The 24,614-nt window shown below is 40.2% G+C and overlaps 1 long non-coding RNA gene across 1 annotated transcript; it reads left to right on the top strand.

Annotated features, from left to right (window-relative positions):
* Positions 1-17: 17 nt before the first annotated feature.
* On the top strand, positions 18-23,690 carry LOC135969088 (uncharacterized). The gene is made up of 2 exons (XR_010584169.1): positions 18-214; positions 22,399-23,690. It is a non-coding gene; the product is annotated as an uncharacterized lncRNA (long non-coding RNA).
* The last annotated feature ends 924 nt before the right edge of the window (positions 23,691-24,614 follow it).

Below are 24,614 nucleotides of genomic sequence, written 5' to 3'. Positions count from 1 at the left end.
ATGCCACAGCCATGACCCTTACAATGGGTGAGATTTTTTTCTACCCTACAATGAATATTTGAATGTTCTACAATCTAGGTACTCAAACTGTGGCCCAACTGCTGGTAGCATTGGTATCAACTGGAAGCTTGTTGGAAATGTAGAATCTCAGATCTCACCCCAGAATGGACTACAGACTCAGACTCTGCATTTTAATAAGATTCACAATTCACAGGTATGTGTGTAATGTGTATGTTAATTCTTATGTTCAAAATTCATTGTTTCTCTCACTAAGTGTTTCAGAATCACCAGGAACCATAAACCAAGGAAACTGCACGTGTGTGTGTGTAAGGGCAGTTATTTTAACAGATGTCACCTGAGCCTTTGGAGCTGCTTTATTTAGGATTACATTGATTGAGTGCTTTAGGTGTAGACAATGAAACTCTGAGGACATGATCTGAAAGGAGATAGTGAAACAAGGAAATAGTTCAAATTCTTTATATGTAACGTGAACTGGAATTGAAAGAGAGCTGAAATATGAGAGGAGAAGAGATGAAAGTCACAGTTCTTTCTTTAATATATGAATAAATAATAATCGTATTTTAAATTATTGCTTTTTAGTATAGAGAGTCCCTTGTCATTCCAAATGTTCGTTCACTAAATTGTACTATCATATGAAAATGCTTGGGATATTTGAGGAAACTGAGTTAATCAAGTTTTGGGAATTCAAGTGAGTTTCAGGTCAATTACAAAGGGGTGGGTGGGGATGACCTTAGCTGATGTCTGATGAACACCAGCTAGTTAATTCTATATAATCATACATAAAACAGACAGACTTTTATTCCTAGTAGTTTGTAATGTATTCATATCCAGATTGCCCTGATCACAAATAAATTGCTCAAAGTGCTAGAAATATTATATAAGAAATAATTTAAAATGTTCCATATGTACTGAAATATATTGAGAAAATTTCTAGCAAAGCCCAAGTTGTGTCCTAGTAGTAAAGTAGAATATTATTGTTGAAACATTGACTGTATCATGGCTTGGAGGCCTGAGAAAGTTGCAATTCCCAAAATTCCTTGATTTGCTGAGTTAATTTAGTTATTAGAATAACCTGAGTCATTGCTAGAACTTAACCTAGAATAACGCATCTCAGTTGAGGTTTTTTCCTCCTTTACCTTCCATGTTCAGGAAAAAGAATGTTATGACTAACAAAGTTATTTTCCAGAGAGTTATTCCTAAAAAATATTTCAGATGACATTAACACCTAGTATGGAGTATTTTCCAAATAGTAAACAATGAAAATATCCCTGTTATTAGGGGAAAAATAGTACTTTATTTTAAGAAGTACAGCATTTATCTTTACCAGTTAAGGTAAAAGTATGCAATAATACATAAACCCCAAATCTCAGTGGTTTAAGAAAATAGAAATGTATTTCCTTTTCATGTAAGGTCCAAGAGAGGCATTCTTGATAGATGGGTAACATTCCTCCAAGTGATAATTTTGGTACCCAGGCTTCTTGCATCTTGTGGCTTTGCATTTTTTAACATAGGACTTACAAGGCCACGGTGACACAGGATTTTTCTCAGCCCCTTTGCCAGACTTGCAGCAGGGGGCATGCCCTCTACATGGCCCACCCAGCCACATCTGTCTTGTGTTCCAGCCTGTAACTCCTGCAGCTGCAACAACTGCATCCTCAGCCCCTAGTGGGAGGGAACATATGAGTGAGTGAGTGCAGGGTCCAACTGGCCACTCCAAGTGCTGACACAGAAGCAAGTTCCATGCAGGGCCTGCTGCCAGACCAGGCATTTTGCCCCAGGGGGAATGTGGTGGTACCAAGGTGTTGGAACCGAACTGTCGATTCTCTCCTGGGCAGGGGTCGCCGCGAAGGATCACCGACACGAGATTCACAGCAGAGGGTTATTTATTACTAGCGCGCTAGGGTCCCAAGCTCTAAGTTGGCCCTGGGACCCCGACTGCTTGTTACAGGCTGTTTATATAGGCAAACACAAGTTCAAACACAGCTTATGGCGCAAAATTCAAACAAAGCTTAAGGCGTAAAATGATTGGGTCTAGCTATGGCCTGAGCAAGGTGTCTTATGCTAATTGGTTAGAGCAGGACCTTATGAGGTTTTTTTTCTGGAGTTGTTGATTCCGGGAACTTCGAGGCAGGGTGGGACCCCCGGAATTGGCAGGGTGGGACCCCATGAGGTTGTTTCCCGGAATTGGCAGGGTGGGACCCTATCAGGGTGGGTCCCTATCGAGGCAGGGTGGGACCCTATCCAGAGCCACCTGGTGTTAATTTTTTCTATATGAGGCCTAGTTTCTAAGTTTTATGAGGCCTAGTTTCAAAGGCAGGGGTGCCTGTGACCCCAAAGCCCCAGAGTGGGTGTTACAGTCTGCTAATTAGCTCTTTTTGTTCTAGATGGACTGCAGCATGTTAGCAGCTAGTCAGCCTCTTGGCCCTCTCTGGCCCTCAGCTCCAGGACCAGCATGGCTCTGGGACTGGTTTGGCCCCACCACTGCTTCTGTTGTGTGGGGTGCTGCCCCCCACTGGTGAGGGCAGAGGGCCAGTGCCACAGCCTTTCTGGGTACCCACATTCAGTGGGTCCAGACCTCTTGTCCCACATCCAAGAAGAATGAGGTCACACTGACAGTTGAAGGGTGATGAGGGCAGAGAATTTTATTGAGGGACGAAACAGCTCTCAGTGGAGAGGGGATGGGAAGGTTGATTTGTCTCTTCCCTGAAGTCAGATTGTCTCTCCCCCAAAATCAGGTCATCTCTCCCCTGAAGTCAGTTGGCCTCTCCCCCAAAGTCAGGTGGTCTCTCCCCCAAAGTCAGGTCACCTCTCCCCCAAAGTGAGATCATCTCTTCTGCAAAGTCAGGTCATCTCTTTCCCCAGTGTGACTGAGTCTGGGTTTTTTATAGGCACAGGATAGGGGAGGGGTAGGCCATAGGTAGTATGGGAAAAGGCAACATTTAGTTGGTGTGTGAGTATGCAAAAAAGGTTAAAACGAAGGCACCAATCAAAGGTGGGCATAGTGTAAAAACAATAAGGGAAGAGTAGGTATATGTAAAATCAGTGAAAGGTGGGGATAAATCAAAGGAAAGCACACCAAATGGGAAGACAGGTTCTCAATCTGGTCCGTGGATTTGACTTGTAACTTGGCCTTCAGGCTTTAAACTGTCTTTGGCTTGAAGGTGGGGTTTCACCAGGGACCTGCCCCTATCTGCCTAGACATTTGTCTGCCTCTTGCTGCTATCAGCAGCCAATGAGAAAGAACATGGAGGATGGTGCCTGGAGGTTTTTAATGGGCTAGACCTGAAAGTCACTCATTTTACTTCTGTCAGCATTCCATTGACCAGGATGCAGTCACATGACCACACTTAACTGCATGGGCAGCTGGGAAATGTAGACTGGCTGGGTGCCCAGGAGGCAGAGGAGAAGGGTTTTTTCAACAACTAGCTAGTCTATGCCAAGAAGATTTGTTCTTCTGTGCCTCCTTTATCAATTTTTGAAGGTCTAGTCATTGAAAAGTTATGGTCATAATTATAAATCCACTACTGAAGACATAACTATAAAACAAAAACCTTATTGAATTAATGCATGGTATTAACTAAAGTATGAAACCAAGGGTTGAAAACAACTTTTTAAGTTCATCTTGAGCTGGATAAAAATTAGATTGAAATATGCCTGTTTCTGGAGACTTGCAGCTAATTTAGATGTCACTGTCATTATCATGTGGAGAGCTGTCACTTCATCTGGAAGAGTCACTTTGTACTATGGATCCTTAGAAATGCTATGTGCATAAATAAATGTTGCCTCCAATTGCTTGACAAAGGCAGGCTGCCCAAAGAAAAAGCCACTCAGGTGGAGACAATTAAATGTGATTGCAACTGAATGACTCAGCTGGGGATGAGGAATCACAAGACCTAGGAGAGAAGGAATTGTGTAGGAGTGGAATTGTGTGATCAAACCTAGGAAACAGTTGGCTAATCTCAGAGCAATCAGTCTAAAGGCTTTTCATGTAAATGTAGAATCAGAGATTTGAGGAAAAAACAAGGGTCTAGTAAAGCAGGCCCTATATAGCAGTAGCCAAATGGAGTTAGAAGAGATAAACAACTGAAACAGTTTCTTCTTTATGACATGGGTAGCATGTCCATTAAATTTCTAAAGCTACACACACCTCTTTGTTTGTGATGAAAGAGGTCAGGAAATCTCATGGACTGTGCATAAATGAAAGAAAGCACCTGGCAAGTCATCTTATTTCCTCTTTTAGTGTTATCTACAGATGCCCTCCTGTGAGGTGACTTAATAAGGCAGCCCTTCCTGAAAGAGGAAGTACACAATGATAACAGCTGACATTACTGAGCATACAGCATTGTAAACCAAAACTCAGGCCATGCAATAGACTGATGGGCCCTCCCCTTGGCCAAGGGCATTCCAAAGTTAACCTAAAAAACAAGTTTGGGCCATGATGGGAAGTAGGGGTCGGACATGCCTCATTATACCCTCCTCCCATTGGAATCCAGGCACAGCTGACCAGCATTAACATTAAAACAGAGCCCTTAAGACTGATGGAACAGTCAAAAAGAGTTTGACTCTTTTTGTTGACAGCATGGACCAGGTACACTACTAGGTAATTACCCATGTTATCCCCATTTCAGGCAATGATTACTTTTGAAAGCAACTAACTTGCTAATTATGATATTGCTAAATAAATAAGATATATCAAAACCATTTAAAAATAGCAGTTCTGGAGGGATAGCTTCCCTTCCTCTCTCAGTGTGATAGAAGATGGTTTGTCAAAGACAGATATATTTAGAAACATAAACTAAACTTGCTGGTAGAAATATTAAAAATATTAAAATGGGTCAACTTGAATTAAGCAGTTTTTGCTACTCTCAGGAGTTATTTTCTAAAGAATTCATTAGTGACTGAAAAAATATTGTGAGAGAAGTTATTGCTCAAGCTCTATGTATTTATTCCTATATAGGGCTAGGCACTAGGCTTATAAGAGATTAAAAGCATGGTTATAGCTTGTCTGGAGTCTTCAATTTGGGGAAGAAATAAAGTAGTATTCAAATATTAAAATCACTTGGGGAGTTTTAAAAGATACTGTGAGACACCAGTGAGACCCCAGCCCCAGCCAGTTTTTTGGGTTCTTGACACTGTCACAAGAAAGAATTTGGGCATGAGTTGGAATTATGTGAAAGACAAGAAGCTTTTATTGCAAAGCAAAGGTATACACTTAAGAAAGAAGTGACCGAGCGTGGTGGCTCACACCTGTAATCCCAGCACTTTGGGAGGCCAAGGCAGGTGGATCACAAGGTCAGGAGATCGAGACCATCCTGGCTAACACAGTGAAACCCCATCTCTATGAAAAATACAAAAAATTAGCCGGGCGTGGTGGTGAGCGCCTGTAGTCCCAGCTGTTTGGGAGGCTGAGGCAGGAGAATGGCATGAACCTGGGAGGCGGAGCTTGCAGTGAGCCAAGATCACGCCACTGCACTCCAGCCTGGGCAACAGAGCAAGACTCCATCTCAAAAAAAAAAAAAAAAAAAAAAGAAGTGTAGGTGTGCTCACGAGAATGAGTTGCCCACAATGGAGTATGGATTTCTAATTTTGGGGGTGTTTTTTTAATTAAGGGGTAAAATAATCATTAGATATTCTGGAAAAGAAGGGGATTTCAGCCCTGCCCCAACTCCCCATTACCTCCCCCTTTCTCCCTTATGTTGGTTTGCCCAGAAGAGTCATGGACATGTCACCCTGACCAAGATTTTTGTCATTTTCTCTCCCTTATTTGGGGTTTTCTGTTATCCTGTGATTTCTTTGCCTAGTTCTTGTTTTAGCTGTTGTCTGGGTTTTTCCATCCTCCTGCAACTACCCAGTGCTATTCCTATCTCACAAGGTATGTAGCCAAGGTTGAGACCCTCTGCTGATAGACATATAAGAAGCGTTCAGAGCATAGGGGAGAGGAGAGGTAGTTGGTCTGGGGGCGATAGGGTATGATGGCTTTGAGCTACCATTTGAAGGATGAATAGGAGTTTTACAGGTATGGAAATCAGGGAAGTCATTTTGGGAAATGTTATGTGTGAAGATGCAAGAACAGGAGAGAGCATAGCATTTCGAGGGCATTACTATTAATGAGTGCTGCTGGGGTGTAATATGTAATGGGAAAGGATGGGGGCAGATGAGTCAGAAGCCAGATCCCAGGTGTGTTTAGTCCATGCTAATAAGGTTAGGTTTTATTTCATAGGCAATGGAGAACTATTGAGGAATTTTGAGTAAGATGAGATCTGAGAAAATGAGGAAACTGTTTATTGAAATAATCATATACCCTGCTTGCTTTTATGCCGTGTTTCATGTTCAAGTGAAGAAGAAAATGTCCTTTAAAAACTATGTCTTGTACAAAAACAAAAGACAATACAATGTGTTTGGTTCTATATTCATTAAATTCTGTTGGATGAAAATGTGACAATTATGCAGGCACAAATCTCATGAGATCCCTCAAATGCTCCCATATCCGTGCCCCTAGACTGGAACATACCTGGAGAACTGGCAGGGTCAGGGGAACTGGGATGATCAGTTCTCCCTACCACTCTTCAATTTCAAGAGTTCCTGCATCTTCCCTCCGTCTGACTCTCTTTCATTTATTTCACTGCTATGAAATTCTCTCCTGTTATCTTCTGTTTAAATGCTTGAGATAATCTGATTGACATGACTAATGTTAAATAAGATAATATATCATTCTGATTGAGAGCTTGAACTCTAAGGTCAGATCATCTCTGCCATTGACCAGCCATATAATATAGGAGGCACCTCTATTAGTCAGGAGAGGATAGGCTATGCTAGAGTGACAAACAGCCCCAAATGTTTATCTCTTACACGACATGAACATTGCAAGGCAGCTGGGAGCTCTCTTCGTGTTTCCTCACTCTGAGATTCAGTCTGCTAATGCAGCCACCATCAGAAGGGAAAAGAGAGCCCTGAAGAGTCGTGGGGCTTCAATCAGTGCTCAGCCTGGAAATGACACTTGTCACTTCCACAAACATCTCATGGGCCATATTCAGTGAATATGGTGTCAGCCAAAGACAAGGTGCAAGCCTAGCATGTTCTCTGAAAGTGGAGGCATAGAAATATTTGGTGAAAAGTACTATGAATTCCACAGCATTTTATCTAATCTCTCTAATCTTTGATTTCTTCATTTGAATCATGTGGATAGGAGCAGCACATACCCCAGAGAGCTGTTGCAAGTATTAGATGAGGTAATGAATGTAAAGCACTTAGGATAATACCCAGTGATGGTCAGCTCTCCATCAGTGTTCAGTGTTATTACTCTGTGATACGCAAAAGGAACAGGAGGGTGGAAAATAAGAGAGAAATAAAAGTTTTAAGATTTTTTGGGGACAATTATGTAGAGGATGAGTTAGAATAAGGATATTAGATAGAATAAGGAGAGTTGCCTGATATTTCTCATTCCTTCAGGACTTGTATACTGATGTTCTGATTGCATTTATGGCATTGATAGGTGAGCCTATGCCTTATTTTTCATGGATGTTGGTCCTAGGTCTCCAATTTAGATTTTTATCTGCTCAAGTGTGTCAGGCCTATTTGAGCAAAGATGTTGAGGCTTGAACCCATGAGGCACAAGGAGCGTAGGCTACAATAGAGGAAAAGAACATTAAACCAGTAAGCCTTAAATACAACAGATATAGGAAGTGATAGGGAGACAATGTCTTGTCTCTCCTTTGTCAAAACTGTTAAAATGTCTACCTGTAGTCATGAACTTGTCTGGAGGACTCTAACAGGTTTATTAATCCTTGGCTCCAGGGAAGACCATTTAAATGTGTTTGAGGATGATCCTGTGCCCTTGCTGGCTGGCAAGGGTGGGCATTCAGACCCCAAAGTTTTAAGGACCTGACTTTGATGATTGTAAGAGAAACACATTATCAATGATTCATGTAATTTCTGCTTCATCTGTAGAGACAGAAGGATGGAGAGAATAATTAAGGGTGGTCTTACCTCTAAAGAGGAATCAGGTACTATCACGTCACTGTCATAGAGGCAGAAGAATGGAGAACATGTTTAAGGAAGGCCTTTCTTCTAAATTGGAGTCATTCCATTGTCATGTTCACTCTCAAGCTGAACAGTGAAAAACAGCACACCCACAGCATTTGCTAAATAAAGGCCAAGAAAATTATCATGCAATCTTCCAGTGAAAATTATCATGATATCATCCATCTTTTCTCTCTGGCTTCCCTGGGAGGCCCCTTTCCAATCCAGAGAATAGATTTGTTATACATCATGCAGACAATACCATAAAATTAATAAATCAGGATGTTGATTATCTTTAAAAATAATGAATATATTACTCTTCTAATTTTCCCCCAAGCCTAGAATTTTAAAAATAAAATTAGTACAGGGAAAAAAAATTCATTTAAATGGAGAATGGGGAGATTAAAATGCGAGAGGAAATTATGTTGTTGCCAAAGATGAGTCCTGCCAGACCCTCCGGCTGCCCTTCAATGACAGGCCACAGGCGTGCAACACTCCAGCATACTGAATGTTATTCTATATTTAGGTATTTTTAAAAGGCAATTCCTTTCTGCTGGAGATCAACCCCTCTCACATAAATACAAATCCATATTCAATCACAACACAAGCCAGTTCTAGATCTTATGTCTGGTATTTACCAGGGGTTGCAAATATTTGGAAACATGACATTGACAAGGAGTATGCAGATATTGGGGTTTAGGTAACAGCACGGATCTGAAGGCCTTGGAGACCCAGATCCTCATGGTGGCTCTGCAACCAAAGGACAATGACTCTTATTTATGTATTTACATCACACCTTTTGTGTGTGTGTGTGTGTGTGTGTGTGTGTGTGTGTGTGTGACACAGTCTCATTTTGTCAACCAGGCTGCTGGAATGCAGTGGCGTGATCTCGGCTCACCACAGCCTCTGCCTCCTGAGCTCAAGCGATTCTTGTGCCTCTGCCACCCAAGTAGATGGGATTATAAGCGTGTGCCACCACACCCGGCTAATTTCTGTATTTTTAGTAGAGATGAGTTTTCACCATGTTGGCCAGGCTGGTCTCAAACTCCTGGCCTCAAGCAATCTGCCTGCCTTGGCCTCCCAAAGTTACATCACACCTTTTAAGCATGCACACACACTCACACACGTGCATGCACATGCAGACACACGATGGCTTTCAGTAAAAGAAACCCATAAAATTGGGTTCATACAATGGCAGTGGAAAACTAAAATCAAGAAAAGGCAGAGAAGCCATATATGCAAGCCACAAAAGTTAATATAGTTACTGTCAATACAGATAAAAATCAATGTGGGCAGAAATGTAAAGCAGGGTCATTACAGATAACTCTTCTTATTTTTCAGAGGCACAATTTCTCTTTATACTAAAATTTAAACTCTTTATTTGGGAAACCTTGGACTATATGTTACACACTAATTTAAACCATTTTACCAAAATCAAGTATGTTATTGTTAAATGGCTAGTAAGTCTGAATATAGGCCAAGAACATGCTCTAAAACAGAGATTGTTAGCTTGGGATTCACAGATCTTGAGTCTGTAGGTGGAATCCATTGTATCTATGGGCTTGGATGGATCCTTACTTTCATCAACCCCTAACTGACATTTAGCATTTCTTTCAAGCGTGCATGAAACATACACAGAATTTTATCAATACTTGTAATTTTTTCATCGATAGAAGTCACAGATTTTTAAAAAATTACCATAGAGTTGTTGCAGATATTTCAAAAATTCATTTGTTCTCATCGACACTTTGAAATTACAATTGCTGTTAGACCTCAGGCGGCTCTTGTTTGTAATGCTTTCTCTAAGAAGCATATATGTTGCTATATTAAAGTTTTAAAGTATTTTGAGAACTGAATTTTAGTAAAAGTGGTTTTCTGTGTAACCTCATGCCTTTTCGTTTATGGATTTAAACACTTGCTCTGGGGAGAGTCCATAGGCTTCACCAGATCACCAGTAGGCCCTGTGGCGTAGAAAAAGATCTGACATTTGCTCCAAGGCATAACTTGGAGAAGAAAATGTTGGATAGGAGGTAAGAGCTTAACCTAACATGGTATAGAACTTGATGATGAGCTGACTTGACATAAGTAGAGGCTTAGCAAACCTAGAAAAGGGATAAAATAGTATGTCTCTTAAATTATATACCACTTTCTGCTCAAAAATTTAATGATCCTGTATATCTGCTACAATTATGAAGAGTGACCAGTGAGTGAAATTCAAGGGGCCCTACACTCTGCTTTTAAAATTGTATCCTATTCATTGAATGACTAAAAATAAAATGTCTATTTTACTTACCTCATATGAGTGTGGCCTTTTCTCTCTTTGTCTAAAATCATTTCCTTCTGGATTAAGATTTCCAGGGGCAACCAATTTGTTGAATTATGAGAAAATAGCCCCAGGGTGAGCCAGATTCTGATATTATTTGTTGCATTATAATATTGGATATTATTATATGCCATCTAGGACCTTTTATTATATCTCTAATTGTCTCAAGTATCCTTCAGTTAGATTCTGGCACTCATTTGGAAGGATGGAATGTACCAGTGCTTCTGTTTACCTGGCCTTCTTTCCTTCAAACCTCCTAAGACTGCTCTACCCTAACATCTGCTCAAGCCAGGCCTCCAATACTACACACTATTGTCATAGAACATTTTTCCAATGTCGAACATTCTTTGTCTTTTAAAGTATCGTAATCCTGGCTCTACCCTGTTTAAGGGTGCAGGAAATATTTAAGTACCTTGTTATTGAAGTATAACATACATAAGGAAAAATGTGCAGCTTCTAGGTTGACAGCTTGATGAATTTTTACATACCTGTGTAAACACTACTCAGAGAAACTGAATATTATCTACACCCCAAAAGCTCTCTTTTGATCCCTGTCATCATACCCCCTCCTCCCATGCCACCAAGGATAACCACAAAGCTGACTTCTAACAGCACAGATTGGTTTTGCTTAGTTTTTTATACTTTAGAGAAATAAAATCATGAAGTATTCCATTTGTCTCTGGATTTTTTCGCTCAACACCATACGAGATTCAAGTTACTGGAAATTTTTAAACTCAAAAGTTCAGTTCTTGTTTATTCCTTTTGAGGTTTAGCATATGGTATGGGGAAAAGAACAAAAATATTTCTTTTAGGAAAGTTGACTCTCAGGGGGCCGAAGAATCCAGCCCTCATGGTTTAGATAACACTATGTTTTAGTTGTTGTGTGTTTTCTTTTCCTTAGAAATTGAGCTCTGGTTATAATTCTGCTTCCTGTCAAGAGTTAGGGTTGACTACAGTAAGCCTGTGGGCTCGGATATGTTGGACGCCTTGCGGAGAAATTGTATTTGAACTCTTTTTTTTTTTTTTTTTTTGAGATGGGGTCTCACTCTGTTGCCCAGGCTGGAGTGCAGTAGTGTGATCACAGCTCACTGCAGCCTCGACCTCCCTGGGCTCAGGTGATCCTCTCACCTCAGCTGTCCAAGTAGCTGGGATTACAGTGTGTGCCACCATGCCTGGCTAATTTTTTGTATTTTATGTGGAGATGAGCTTTCCCCGTGTTTCCCATTCTGGTGTCTAACTCCTGGGCTCAAGTGATCCGCCTGCCTCAGCCTCCCAAGGTGCTGAGATTACATGCGTGAGATACCACGCCCAGCCTGTCTAAACTCTTGAAAGCAATCCTACTCGGAAGTTATACTTTACTGTCATTCAAGGCCAACTAGAACATCATCCACACATTTAGAGTAAACCAGAAAGTGTTAAATATATTCACTCATTTAAAATTCTCTTTTGTTGCTGCTTTTCTGTATTACATGCTTTAAAGTGCAGATAAGTGGAATCAACATGGTACTGTGGGACAATGCAGAACCAGGGATAGAAGACAATTTTTTTGTTGTTCTGACCACAGGCTTATACAGCTGTGTTGCACCAATTAAGCCTCAGTAGCCTTCATCTCTCAGGCTCGGTTTGAGGATCAGAATAAGAAGACATATGATGTGTATGAGACACAGCACAAACTGTACTGGGTCCCATAGTTGCAAGCTCTCCCCACATCACTACACTCACATGCTCTATGCTTGCTTTTCTTATTCATGGTAGATTTTATTCTTTCTATGTGCCTACCATAACTTTTTCCATGACTTTCTCTCTACCTGATTGCCCATTTTCCTGTCCTGCCTGTCCTTAGAGACCTAGCCCAAATGCCAGCATTTCCATGGTCTCTGCCATATGTGCCCACTCCTTTCTTTCTTTCTTGGACTCCACTTGTCTTGTGATCAAGGTTACACTGCTTTGTTTGGTGTTTCCAGTCTTCCTTCTTTCCTCAAATAGGTTATACATTCTGTGGGGAAAAAAATAAATGTCTTTTTTGAGGAACCCACCATCTTAAAAAGGACATGGTAGGCATTGCATAATGTGAGTTTTTCTTCTTTTTCAAACATGGGACAAAATCAGTCAACTTTTATAGGCTGGTGTGAGCTAGCTCCAGCACTCCAGTAGGCAAAATGCTATAAATAAGAAGTTTCTTTAAAATAAACATTGTACACTTCTTCCTGATTCATAAGAGAACCTCATATTTGGTTGGGTAAAAAGTCATCCTGTTACCTCTCAATCTCTCAAAAGAAGGCTGGATGTGAACATTTTTCAAAAAATGGGTTTACATGGACAGATGCTAGAAACCAATGCCTGAGTTTTCAGAAGTATCTTGCTCTGTTTGTCAAGCATGGCAAATACCATAAAGTGATGAATCTGTATCATGTGTGACTTGGTGGCACCTTAGTTAAAAATGCTACTCTTCTAACCACAGAACTGTGCTGCAGCTTTAATTTTAAATATGAAAATGTTCCCGTAGTGGAAAATGTGTCGCCAACCTCCTGAAGCTTTGAGAAGAAGGCCATCAATCAATAAGGCACATGAGAATGGTCTTCAAAGTTGTAGATTCATCAGAGCCCCAGGGTGGTGTGACAGGGGTCGGGGTACCAGGGTGGCTTCATAAAGGGAAAGGTACACAAAGCAACCAAAGGCCCTATACATTCCTTGAATTTTTTGAGAGATTTATGTACTAAAGTCTCAACAATATACTTATAATCCTAAAGTAATCATCTGGCTAGCAGAAAGACACATCCTCTTAAATAACCATATGAAATACATTTTTAAACAATCCATGTCTATGTAGAGGAAAAAAAAATCGTTTAGTGAAGTCCATAGAAGGTTCTCAAAAGCCTCGTAAAACATTTATCTGAGATGTAATAAATTTGGACTCTTAGCCTCAAGTCAGCTCTTTGGAGGTTTATGACTACCCTAGGTCACAAGGAAAGAGCGAGGTGAAATGCACAGGAACATCTCTATGAATAGCCATGTTAAGGAATAATGGAACTAGGTACATGTCTAGCTAGGCCCTGATCCTTTGTTTCCTAACACAGGGAGAGCCGGAAATGCCCTACATACCAATCATTTATTTTCCTGAATTAAAAATGAAGTCACTGTACAAAAGTGGTTAGTTTCCACAGGGGAAAAGAAAATCAAGGAAATGATACAAATGGTTTGCATTTAAAGGATCTTTGTTAAAAAAAAAAAAAAAAAAAGAAAAGCAATTCTCTGGGACTACAGAACTCAAAATAAAGTATGTGGGCACTTCTGGTGGAAGGCACAGGGGTTTGACAGCTGCAAGTGGACTTGGGAAGTACCTGACTCAGTTGGTTTTATGGTAAGGCTGAATGGGATAAGATTCTTTGCCTTACAATTGGGTGCTGCAGGGTAGGTGGTCCTCCTGATTGCTTAGTCTCTCTGTTCTCACTGCTTAGAATTTTGCTTCTGCTTTGAACATTATATGAGATAATGACTGTAGATAAGATAATGACTGTAGAAGGCCAGTTAAGACCAGTGTCATTCTTTCCTCATCCTTCTTTCACTTGGCAGGTGAGGAAACAGGCCCAGAAATATGAAGAGTTAAGTCCAAGGTCACACACCCAGCTGATTCCCACCAGTACGGGGGTATATCAGTCCTCTGCAGTGCTATTTTCATGATGGATTTCGACTGACAAGAAAGACGATCTCTATTTGCAGATAACATGGATATATATAGAGAAAACTTTAAAGATTACACACACAAACCCGTTAGAAACTACTAAACTAATTCAGCAGTTGCAGGATACGAAATCAACACAAAAGTTAATACATTTCTTTACACTAATAATGAACAAACTGAAGAAAATAATGGAAAAACCCAGTTAACAGTAGCAACTAAAAGAATGAAATACTTAGAAATAGGCAGATGACGGCAGCCCTGGTCCACAGCTTGATTGCAGCCTCATGAATGCTCCTGAGCTGGAGCTACCCATCTGAGGTACTCATGAATCCCTAACCCACAGAAACTGTGAAATAAAAGATGTTGACTGATTTAAGCTGCTAAGATTTCAGGTAGTTTGTTATATGTCAATAGATAGCTAGTAGATAACCACAGCACTAAATGGGACAAGGATATTTAAAAATAACTATAGAGAACCAACCCTGTTTTTCAACTCTGTTGTTTTACATTCCTCGGGAAAAGAAACTCAGAATTCATTTTTAAAAGTGCATTTTCAGTGTACATAAGGGGGGGTTTTACTTTTATTATTATTTTAAATTGACACATAATTGTACATATAGTACAATGTGATATTTTGATACCTGTATACAATGTATAATGATCAAACTAGGGTAATTAGCATATCTATCATCTCAAATACTCATCATTTATTTGTGTGAGAACATTCAAAATCCGCTTTTCTAGCTAGCTGAAAATATACGATAAATCGTTGTCCATCATAGCCACCCCCAATAGTGCTACAGAAGACTAGAAGTTATTCCTCCTATCTAGCGGTACTTTTCTATCTGTTAACCACACTTTGTGGTTGTTTTTATAGAGATGAGAATACCATAATCAGAGATCAGGTTTGAACATGCAGAGGATTAAACAGAATCATATCAGAATGTGGCCATGGATGCTTGAGAGACCAAAACATTATAAGAGATTTTGAATAATTGAACAAATGGTGGCCTCATATGCCCTAGCAGTATTTCCATTTTATATTCTAGATACACAGATTATATGCTGTATTCCTCATTGGCATTGCGTGCCCCAGATCACAGAACATTGCCTCCCCTCATCATGATTTGGGAACATTCTATTTCACTGCAATTACAGTTTCCAGGAATGACAGCTGCTGAATAATTACAGGAAAATTGCTTTAGTTCTCTATAGAATTTACAAGTTCCCGAGCCTGACATTTATTGAGATGGTAACTCTCAATGTGTAGAGCCAGGTTAAAGATAAAAATTTTAAAGTATATATTTTTATTTTAAAAAATGCATACATATATAAAATATTTCTTTTGGATTTCTTGACTGCCTTACAGCATCAGACATGGAAAAAATTCATATTCTCTGAATTATCTATTTAACCATTTCTTTTTGTTTTATTCATCTACTATTGTAATTTTTAAAAATATATAATTTATAGATGCTCCCTAGAATGAAAGGTTAGAATAGATGATAAATAATTTCGAAGGTCCACTTTAGCTTTAAGAATGTAAGTGTATCTAAGAAAAAGTGCCTTGGGGGCCAAAATGAGGAATCTTAGGGCTTATCTAGAGTCCTTGGATCAGCTAAGGCATGTCCTTCTGGGCAGGGGCCAACTCTCTACTAAGCAGCCACCTTGAGTAAAATGTCAGTTATCTTGTGAAGGATGGAATGAGTGATAAGAATGCCCTGGAGCCCAGGCTATTTGGGATAGGGAGATAGGTTTTTCTGAGCAAATATCAAAGAGAACCCTTGGGCAGAACCCTTGGTGTGTGGTCAATCCATGAAGGTGTCACAGAGTTGCAGTAGAAATGTGTGTGAGGAGTGGGGAGGCGGGGTCCCAAAAGGAGGATTCCTCTTTGGGGGTCATTTTATATAAGTACGTAGATCTCAACAAGGAGACAGTAAAGCCTGGACAAATGGGAAGGAATGCTACCAGGCTCCCTTCCATCACCACGTGGAATGTTTGAGAAATCAGAGCCTTAGAGGCCCATAGTAGAGCTGAGTCTCAATCAAAATGCGATTGAGAAAGGGAGAAACACACCTGTTATTTTAATCTTAATATTGAATATAGAGACTCAGTTAAATAGGCATTAGAGGACTGAAAAGAGAAGGTGGGAACATGGAGGTAACAGAGGTAGCTGCTACTACTGAAGACAACAGCCACTCCCTAGGCCTGCGGCGGGGGGTGAGGGGGAAATGGAAGAACTTGGGGTTAGCAGAACCTAAAATCGATGAGAAGAACCCTCGAAGGGCTGGGGCCCCGGCCTCTGAGGAAGCAGCTCTCACTCAATCAGCTGGTGCTGGTACCTTTAAGGGGCTGAAAAATGATGCTGAAATGGGAACCAATTGTGGCCAGGGCAAAGAAGCCTGCCTGAGATGGCATTCATGGGACCAACAAGCAAATGGGAAGTTATCCATCCTCCAAGCTTCTACCTCCTTTTGCACCCCCTATTGGCAGAGCCACAAAAGGGAGTCAGATGGCAATGGGGCAATGAGGTTTGCAGAGTTACAGCCCCAGCATTAGCTGAGAGACTCTGGTTCAGTAAGCAGTCTACAGGGCACCATGAGAGGGAGTGGTGGTTCTGAGCGACCCTAGGAGGAAAGGGCAACAGGGAGCCATAGAATAGATCCTCATGTGAAAAATATTTAAAACGGGAATTGGATCCACAGGGGCAGTAGAACGCATACGGGACAGGGACAGCAGGGCCATGTGACTCAGGCCTCAAGGTTGGGATTGTGCGGGGCTCAACGTTAGCTATTGTTCCTTGGAAAGTTTTGTAGGAGAGCAAGGTAAGTCCTCACCTATTTACAAGATCCACTAAGAAAAAAAGGTTCCCATATTTATGTTTACCTCAGAAAATAATTTAGAAAAATTTACCTTGCGTACGACCAGTGGTACTGGAATTTATGTATTAAAATGTTATGAAAACTGGGCCAGGCGTGGTGGCTCATGCCTGTGATCCCAGCACTTTGGGAGGCTGAGGTGGGCGGATCACTTGAGGTCGGGAGTTTGAGACCAACTTGGCCAACATAGTAAAACCCTGTCTCTACTAAAAAATTACAAAAAGTAGCTGGGCATGGTGGCACACGCCTGTAATTCCAGCTATTCAGGAGAATGAAGGAGGCCGAGGCACAAGAATTGCTTGAACCCAGGCGGTCAAGATTGCAGTGAGCTGAGATCGTGCCACTGCACTCTAGCCTGGGCGATGGAGTGAGATTCTGTCTCAAAACAGTAATAATAATAAATAAAATGTTATGAAAAATGAATAAGAATTTCCTGATTTCACTAAGTGAAACAAGAAGTTGGCCAGGCTCGGTGGCTCAAGCCTGTAATCCCAGCACTTTGGGAGGCTGAGACGGGCAGATCATGAGGTCAGGAGATCGAGACCATCCTGGCTAACACAGTGAAACCCCGTCTCTACTAAAAAATACATAAAACTAGCTGGGCGAGGTGACGGGCGCCTGTAATTCCAGCTACTCGGGAGGCTGAGGCAGGAGAATGGCGTAAACCCGGGAGGCGGAGCTTGCAGTGAGCTGAGATCCGGCCACTGCACTGCAGCCTGGGCGGCAGAGTGAGACTCCGCCTCAAAAAAAAAAGAAAAGAAAAGGAAGTTGATGTCCACTTGTCTTTTGGATTTGAGTGAATAGGGGTAGGTAAGTAGGAACTAATAGAACCTTTAACACAGATATTGCATGCATATTTATTAATATATTTATATGGCAATACACACTGACACATTCTGGGAAAAAGGAGGTGAAGCAATACTTTCTATTTCCTTAAAATTCCTCCAAGACCATGCTCAGTGCACCCTAACGGCCCCTGGTCCTTTTTTCTTTTCCTTACAAACACTTAAACCATTCTGAACTTTCGTGGTTTGAGTTCCTAATGCTACATACATTCTCTTTAGAGCAAAAGAAAATGTTTGTTTTCATCTAGAAAAGGACACTTGTCACTGTGTTTTTTGTAGAACTAAAACATCAAACTGCTACCTAAATAGGTCTCCCCTTTTTTCCCTCAATTTTATACCATGCAGAAGGAAAGAAGGCCCATTTAGATGCTGAGTATTTTCCAGTGTCAATAATTCTGCTGAAATACTTTCTAAACAGAGTTACCTATAGTCACAGCTTTAAAGGAAGCAATGGCTTTTGATTGCAAGTTGACCTGAAGCCCAGAAAAGAAGGTGCATTTATTTTATTATTTTATTTTATTTTATTTTAGATGGAATCTTGCTCTGTTGCCGAGGCTAGAGTACAGTGGTGTGATCTCAGCTTACTGCAACCTTTGTCTTAGCTGTTCAAGTGATTCTCGTGCCTCAGCCTCCCAAGTAGCTGGAATTACAGATACCCACCACCATGCTTGGCTAATTTTTGTATTTTTAGTAGAGGCAGGGTTTTGCCATATTTGCCAGGCTGGTCTTGAACTCCTGACCTCAAGTGATCTGCCCGCCTTGGCCTCCGAAAGTGCTGGGATTACAGGAGAGAACCACCACACCCGGCCAAAAGGTGCTTTTATGACCCCAAATAGGGTGAATCATAAAGAACACATTGGAAGCTTCAAACACGGGATTAAAATTTCTATAAACTGAATAAAACGAAAGAATATTGTAAAAGGTTCTAAATTATATTCTTGATTTTGTTTTAGCTGATGGCATCCTCTTTTGAAGTATTAGATCTGCTTTTTAATATTTATATTTTAAGAAGGATTCCTGTTTGGATGAAGTACAACTGGAAAACCATGTGGTTATAACACAGCTTCTCATGTACTTAATTTCAAGACAAGTTCCTCAGAGAAAATCACCTTTTGAGCTTTGAGCTTCTAGTCTTAAAGATTCAAATTACAATAATATCACAGATGCACATAATAATATGTTGAGAAAATTGCTCCTACTTTATTCTGGATTGTTTCAGAGGTAGTCTCTACCAGTAATCTTTACATTCATAATTAGGGTCACAGCTAGTTTCACATCACATGTCCTCTTCGGGCAAACCTAGGAAATAATTCTAAATCCTGTAACTTCTGAGTAATAACGTTGGGCTGTGTTTCATCATAATGCCCAGGATTTATCATATCCAGAGGATGTATAAACTGATTCTACAAAAAAGACCTGACACACCTTGTGAATAAGCACTTTCCTCATCTACAGCCTGTTGAACTGATGCTGTTAATGGGTAGGTAGATTTAGAATCCATTGAGCTCAAGCCAAAAAAAAAAATACTGCAAATATTCTCTTACAATTTTTCCCTTTAAAGTTTTCCAGCTGGGATCTTTGCCTGTTGTTTATATGGTAAAGCTCCTGAAAGCATTTCCATCTGAAGCTTTTTCCCTTTCAATTTGATCCTAGATTTTCCGTAAAGAAACCTTTCCAAGAGTCACAGATGTAAAATAACCAGTCATCCTCATTTCCTGGGACTTGAGACTTTCAGTGCTTAAACTGGGCCAGTCGCTGGCAAAGTAGGATGAGTTTGTCATGGGGGCACATGATGGTGGCTTCCATGCAGGCTTTGAGTAAAAACTTCTTCAGCAGGTCTCCTTATTGCCTGGGTTCAATCTCTCCCTATAGCAATAGCTTTTAACAACTGTTGTTATATAAAAGCAAGTAATTTTGTTTTTAGCCAAATATATGTTCTAATTGTTTAACACAGGGATCATCAAACCCTGCTCTTACCTGTTTTTCACAGACAGGGGCCAGGGTCTTGCTCTGTCACCCAGGTTGGAGTTCTGTGGCATAATCATAGCTCGCTGCAGCCTCAAACTCCTGGGCTCAGGCTTTCCTCCTGCCTCTACCTCCATAATTGCTGGGACTACAGGTATGTGCCAACACACTGGGCAAATTGTTTTTATTTTTTACTTTCATACAGACAGGGTCTTGCTGTGTTGCCCAGGCTGGTCTCAAACTCCTGGCTTCAAGCAATTATCCTGTCTCAGCCTTCCAAAGTGTTGGGATTATAGACATGAGTCGCTGTCCCTGGCCCTATTTTTCACATTTTTTAATGATATATATTTTTAAAGGTTTTGCAATTTTCTTTTCTGTGGCCCTACCCTTCAAAGCCTAAAATAATTGCTATCTGCCTCTTTACAGAAAAATTTGCTAATCTCCAGTATGAGATATATTTAGCTGTAGAAAACAGCCAAAACACTAGGCCCATTTTCCTGATATGATCAAATTTATGTCTGAATTACAAATTGCCAAAAAATCCTTTATAAATTCTTTTTCATTTTACCATACAGCGCTTTATGAATTTATGAAAAATATACAATGTTAAACTGTTTAATTTTTTTCTAAGTTCATAATTATGACTCATAGCTATTTTTCTAAGTTGAACGGAAACAGTAGAAATCATAACCAAGCCCCCTCATTTTACAGGTGAGTAAACTGAGGCTGGGAAGAGTAAAGGAAGAGCTCACCCACAGAGCTCACCCACAGCTGGTGGGGAAAGAGCCAGCACTAAGAACCCCACCTGGATCCCAGCATTCTTGCATTATAGTTCCCCAGGAAGACTTTATCATACAGGATGGCAATTTAAAAAGTGAATCATTGCTAAATTGTTGCATACCAAACTTATTCTTCTGGGCTATTCCTGCCCTCCACCTCCCCTCAAGGCCAAAACAGGGAAATGTCCCTACTATCTCTATGGGGCAATATTTTCCCAGTTTACCTGCCAATTCTGTTGCCTACGATAGTCTGTGCTTTAGATCTGAGTTTTCAGCCAGCCTTCCCACCATGGCAGTATGTTTGAATGGCCTGACGTGTGCGTGTGTGTGAGTGTGTGTGTGCGCACGCGTGTATGTGTGGGGTTATTGTTGTTTTGCTTGTTTTAATATCAATACCTGGGCCTTATCCTCTTATATTCTGATTCAACCAGTCTGAGCAGGGCCTAAGAAATGAGTATGCCTTTAGGACCCAATTGATTCTGATAGGAACCACTGTGTTAGAATACATAACACTGTGCTTTACAGGAAGCAAAAATATTTTTACAAATGGTAAAGTGTCTTCATCAGAGAGTGAAGTGAATTTGAAAGTGCTTTAGGCTTGATGAATTCTAATACAATAGGGTAATTTTAATCAAAAACTTTTAAGAACAAAACTGTGTATCATGTAGACCATAACTTAAGATAGTTGAAGGTAAACTGAGACAATTAATTTGGTCTCCATTTTATATTCTTCTTTATAAAGTCCATTATAATCATCCGCAGTTATTTTACTGGCATACAAAATCTACTTTAACCTGTGGAAAAGACAGTTATCAAAATTGTATACTAATGGATATAACAACCAGTGACCAATAATCTTTAGTGCTTTAGATCTGGAGTGGTTTGGTCAACATGTAGTTACCTGGATAGAATAACTTGCACCTAAGGAAAACAATATATGTTTCTCTAGACATATCTATCTATCTAGACATATATATATGCATACATACAATTACAAATATTTTGATTTGTAAATATTGAGCTGAAAAAAAATTTAAGCCAAGCGAACATGATATTAAACACAAACCTAATACATGTGACTTTAAATGTAAATTTGATATTATATATGTAATTAATGTTATATATAATATATATAATTGAACAACATATAGTGTGTCCCAGTGTGTCATTTTCCAAGAGGTTATAAATATTTCCAAGTGAGGAGGAAGAATTCTTCAATCAAATTTTATGCCATTTGGAGCATATTTAAGACTCAGCTGAGCGTGAAGTAAAAGACATATTGTTGGCTGTAAGAAAGTCAATTTACTGCATGTAGGAAAATTTTTACCCCTCAGTGCTCAATATACAATTTTCTCAAACTTTACACCCACTGCTTAGATAAAATCTTTCAATATTGCAGCCAAGGACAAGAAATTTTAATTTCGGCCCTGTTCTTTGTCAAGAACTGTTCAATATTCTAAATCAATATAGTGAGCATGGGGCTATAAGTGCCTCAAGGTGCCCATTTATCAATAGCAATTTGACTCAGTAAGAATTTGTAAATTAGCTTCACAAAGAAGGCCATAGAGTTCCTTAGCCTCGGCACTATTGACATTTTGAGCCAAATAAGTCTTTATCATAGGTGCTGTCCTGTGCATAGTAGCATCTTTAGCAGCATCCCTGGCCTCGATTCACTAAATGCCAGTGGCACCCCCTCACCCAATTGTGACCACAAAAAAAATGCCTCCAAACATTGCCACAATTCCTGGGGGTCAAAATCACCTCCAGTTGAGAGCCATTGCTATAGAGCATAGAACACTGGTCTCAAACTTCAGAGATGGGAAATAATTTAGGACAATAAGAATGTAAAGTGACTTTTTCACTAAACCTCTTTTCTCCCTTTCAGTATAAAATAATAAGATGGCTGATCCTGCAAAGAGGCGCGGTGACATCAACAGTGACTCAGTCTCTATGATGGTATTAGTAACTGGCAGCTGACTCTCCTATTTATCATCGAGTTATGTTCCATATAAGACTTTCAAGTCTGAGAAAAATGACAAATCCCTTCCAGGCATGGTTCAAGTTAAAGCTGAAACTGTGTCTTCGTTCAGCTCAAGAGAGGTTTTGATTGTGTCGTGGCTTTTCCTTGTGTATTGGTTGAGGAACTGTGCCTTGGAGGGGTAGGGAGTCTTGAGAATGGATCAACTGATGGAGGGGGAGTGGAAGACATTGGTCGCCCAAGAAAATATGTCAACATCTGTCCATCACTGCAACTCTGGCCCGATTATCATTTTTTCTGCTTCTGTAAGCACCAATGAGACAATGCCACTGAGCCACATCCTTTGTTGCCTGCAGTATTTCCCACCACTGTGCCACCTCTGATATGCTAATGGGGAAGCCCAGGGTTTTGTGTGGCTGAAAAGCCTTTCAGGCACAATCAGTGGGTCAACAATCTCAACTCTGTACAGCGGCTCAGCCTGCTGTGTGAGAGACTCCTCTTTCGGAGGGGTCCTTCCTCACACCTTTTCTGTGAGTGTGTCTGTGCTTAAGGAAGGGCAATTAACCATCTGGCTGCTTGTCCGCTAGAGAAATTGACAGAACATCAAACAGAACAAACTCATACCTTGAAAATTGCCGAGTGGCACATGACTATCCAGTTCACTCTATGGAGAAGCCACTAAGCAATGGTCTGTATCTAAAAATGACCCAATGGCCCCAGTTTGTAGTAAAGCTTTGATGATAGAACTCCATGCAAATTCTATCTCCATAATGCTGGTTCTTGATGTAAATCTCCCAATGTAACTGTCAAGGTTTAAAAATATCTTACGTAGGTGTTCAGAATCATAAGGTCATAGAATTATAAAATGTTAACTGGCAGAAGTATTTTCTTCTTTGTCATATGAAAAAGAGTAATTTGCTCATACTAAGTCTTCAATATTTGTGTATTGGATTGCAATTAACAGGAATCAAAGGAATCTTATAAGGATCATTTATCTAGAATTATCTCTATTTTCTAGAATTACTTAATGATCATTGTGTCTTTATTCAGCCTAAGTAACACTGAAATTTTTCTTCATTCAAATAAATTCATACTCATAAAGCCTTTCCCCACTTTGTATTTCATATTCTAAATGTTTCTACTAGTATTGTTAACCATTGCAAAGAAATACTGTTGCCCTCCATTAAAACCTGAACTGCTTGCTGTCTACGGCTTATTTATCTAACAAAGATTTATTGTGGTGCCAGACATTGTAATAGGCCATAAAAACACAAAAAAGAAAAATATATAGTTTCTGACCTCAGGAAAAACTTAGTCACATGAGGAGACAGTATATAATACAATGTGGTTAGTACGTGATGAAACAGTGCACATGGTGCCGTGGGAACACAAAAGCCAGCCACAAGGAAGTCAAGGAAAGCTTCCTAGAGGACAGTGAACCGAATCTTAAACTGAATAATACGTAGTGAGGCAAAGCGAGGGTAAATGGAATTTTGTGAAATTTGTCAGAAGAGGTTAACCATTGTAACAAACAGCCCTGGAATTCCAGTGGCAAACACAACCAAGATTTGTTTCTTGCCTATGTCACAATCGAATGAGGTTGGCAGGGGATGTCAGAAAGTGTGGTACTGTGTTCTGTGAAGTCTTTCAGAGACCTGATTCTTTCCATTAGCAACTCCCCCATCTTCTAAGACTATGGCTGGATTATCGGTTTCCTCTTCCGCAGATAGTTTGATTCCAGGAGTGTCCTCAATAAGATAGATCTGCTTCCTGCTCTCATGGAACTACTCTAGTGAACAAACACTCAAATCATTATGTAAGAAAAATAGGCCTTAATTAGATGGGATGGTCAGGGAAAGTCTCTCTGGAAACATGACATTTGAGATGACATGTAAATGACAAGAAGGAGCTATCCACAAGAATGTGGAGGAAGAGGGACATTCCAGGCACAGAGTTAAGTTAGAGTCAAGGTCCTTAGTTAAGAATAAGCTAGGTGAGTGTCAGGATAGAAAAATGTCCAGTGTAGCTGAGGATAGTGGGCCAATGGGTGAATGGACAGATGAGGTCTCAGAGGTCAGCAGAGGTTAGCTCATGAAGGACATTATAAACCAGATTAAGAAGGA

The sequence above is a fragment of the Macaca fascicularis genome, chromosome X, assembly GCF_037993035.2.
Source record: "Macaca fascicularis isolate 582-1 chromosome X, T2T-MFA8v1.1".
Taxonomy (NCBI): Eukaryota; Metazoa; Chordata; class Mammalia; order Primates; family Cercopithecidae; genus Macaca; species Macaca fascicularis.
The sequence above is the reverse complement of the archived record's forward strand: the minus strand, read 5'-3'. Positions and strand labels throughout refer to the sequence as shown.